Genomic DNA, 2943 nt, shown 5'->3' on the forward strand with positions numbered 1-2943 from the left:
TGAGAGAGTCTAGTAGCCGGAATAGGCAAAGCTCTACCATAGATAATCTCAAATGGTGCTCGACCAGTAGCAGAATGAGGAGTATTATTATAAGCAAATTGGAGTAGATGTATGTACTTATCCCATGTGGAACATAGGCTCTAAGCATATCCAAGATAGTGCTATTCGTGACTTCGGTCTGTCCATTTGATTCAGGATGAAAAGTCATAGAAAAATCTAACTTAGTGCCTAAGTTTGAGAAAAGAGAAATATGCGTGTCAACGCTGGCAGTGCAACGGTAATGGGCCTCACGGGCCCCAGCTGGACAGCAGCGGCTAGCTCTGCCTTTGGGCAACGCCTGCTTGAGGTGCGGGAGGCCGAGCTCAAGCTGCTGGCCCCGCCTGGCGGCAATGACCACGCGGCTCTCCGCTTCCTGCCCGAGGTACTGCGCACGAATATGAGCGGCTCCGAGGTGGATCGGGCTCTGCAAGAGGCGGCGGAAGGGAAACGGTGCATGGAGGCATTCCGCACGTCGCCGACATTTGGCCCTGTGGTGTTGTATGCATCGTACAGCCTGGGAGATTGGATCAGCGATGCAGTGGACTGGATGAAGGGAGCGGGAAAATGGGTGGCAGACGCCGTGGAGTGCTTCGGAGAGTGGGAGACCAAGCAGGCAAAGGCGGTGGTAGATGCAGTCTTCTCCAAATTTGAGGACGCCAGCAAGATCCTGGAGGAGATACCGGGGGTGGGGCTGGTGGTGGCCGGGATGTTTGCAATGGCAGGGAAGGAGGATAAGGCATGGGCAGCATTTGCGAGCAACGTCAACGCCATCATGACGCTGTTTGGCGCTGCTGTGGGATTTTTCCTGGGGGGGCCAACGGGCTCCATGGCGGGCGGCGCGCTCGGCAAAGCAGCCGGCATTCTCATCCAGAAAGTGATCGCATTCACGACCCCACGCTCAAGGCAACAGAAGGCGACATGTCTGCTGTTCGCTTCATTGTTGATGTTGCCTTGGGAGGTGTGTCGGCGGCGCTGGCGGCATCGGAGAAGTTCTGGGCACGGAGCTGAGCTTGAGCGCTTTCAACGTAATGTGCACCGCTGTCGCCCTTGGTACTCTCTTTGCCAGAATCCCTCAATTCTTTGCGAAAGCAGCTCTCGAGCCTCATGAGCCGCACCCCTACACTGCTGAATTTTGAAGCACAAAAGTTGGAAATATGTATTTATGCCCCTCTCTCTCTCTCTCTCTCTCTCTCTCTCTCTCTATATATATATATATATATATATATATATATACACTAAATCTTTTTAATGCTCTTAGCGATTTGTGTGTGTGCGTGTGTGTGGACACTATGGTGCAGAAGGCATTCTTCTATCTTTCAATGCAAGTTCAATTAGAGACGATCCACGAAGTCTCTAAGGAAGGGCAATCAAGCTCACGGAGGTCAATAGGACCAAAACCAACACATGTGAGCCATGGACCCATTATAGCACTCCAACAGGAAATAACAGATGAACTATGAGACGAGATCAGAAACTTCAAGGAGAGGGAGGTCATGTCTAAAAGATCGGCAACTTTTTCTATTATTCAACACTTAGGCTCGGGAATAGACTTGATGGAGATCCATGTCATAGACTCTGTGGTGGCTGATGAAGAGGCTCAAAGCCAGGCAAACATGCTAGCAATGCTACCCTCTTATCTAGGTAAGATGGAGATAGGCACTAAAATCTTGCCTTTTCCTTTCTCCCAGCAAATGACACTGGATACAAAAGATACGCTAAGCTTACAGGCCATTCTTTCTGCACCTGTGATGACCACGACCTTACCCTTGATGAATTTCTTGAAAGTTAAACCAAAAATGTAGGGTCAAGTGTCTAGCTGCTAAGAAGTAAAGGCTACACAGTTGATGAGGACTTGAGGCTAGCTACACAACTTTCATCAACCTTAAGCTTGAGTATAGTGTTGAAAGCTCCCTTGAATAAGGTGAACAAGTATGAAAAGCAAAGCAAGGATAAGGGAAATGCCATGCTACCCATAAAGATGAACCGTGTGAAAACCTTCACAATTCTTGACACGAGAGTGGGAATTAGTATTGCGACAAAAGCAATGTGGATCAAGTGATGGTGTAAAGTATGAGCATACTTTTGCTATAGTAGATTTTGATCATCAAGACCCCAACTATGAAATTATACTGGGTAGGCCATTCATGCGGCAATTGAAGGTTATTCAAGATTGGGGATACAATTTTCTATATATTTTCCATGAGGATGTTACGACAAGGATCAACCTTATTGACTTCACTTATCAGATCGTGGCAAGGACCCCAATTGATGAGTTCATTTTTGTTCGGATTGTCCAGCTTTGACCTCAGTTATTAGCGCTTATCGCGAGAAGGCATGGATCTTGCATAAACATAGCAATGAAGCTCTTGAGTCACATGCTAGGGCAACGGATAGAGCAGTGATGGTGGACAAGGCATATACTCCAACCCCACTCCCAAAGCATGTAATTGATGACCATCACTTGAACCCTCCCTCGAGGAATTCAGTTTTGTGATGAGGATGGAAATGACATAATTTTCCTACACATGATCAATTTGAGGTACCATGGGCTAGACAAAGTTAAGGATATGTTTCTAGCCCATAAATGATCAATTTGAGGTACCATGGACTAGACACATTAAGAAAATGTGTCTTATCAAAAATGCTGTGACAATTAGTGATGTGAGTTCCGCTGATGAAAGCTATCTCATGTATGAGCAAGGTGAGCTCAGTTACTCAAACAAGGGTAGCAAAGCAATGATCTCATTAGAAATAATGAAGGGATATTATCCCTTTGGTCTAAATGAGGTCTTTAGCATTGATGTGATGAAATGTTATTCTGCTCCTTCAAACTATGTGTATAGAAGGTTAAATAAGGATTGGGTTCGTATTTTGACCCAAGACTTTATTGAGGACCCAAAGCAA

The 2943-nt window shown here is 46.3% G+C and overlaps 1 pseudogene; it reads left to right on the forward strand.

Moving 5' to 3' along the window:
• The first annotated feature begins 250 nt into the window (after nucleotides 1–250).
• LOC147625523 (uncharacterized) lies at nucleotides 251–1175 on the forward strand (annotated as a pseudogene).
• Nucleotides 1176–2943: the final 1768 nt, after the last annotated feature.

Source organism: Cibotium barometz, chromosome 23 (assembly GCF_041138505.1).
Source record: "Cibotium barometz isolate CiBa-2024 chromosome 23, ASM4113850v1, whole genome shotgun sequence".
NCBI classification, from domain to species: Eukaryota; Viridiplantae; Streptophyta; class Polypodiopsida; order Cyatheales; family Cibotiaceae; genus Cibotium; species Cibotium barometz.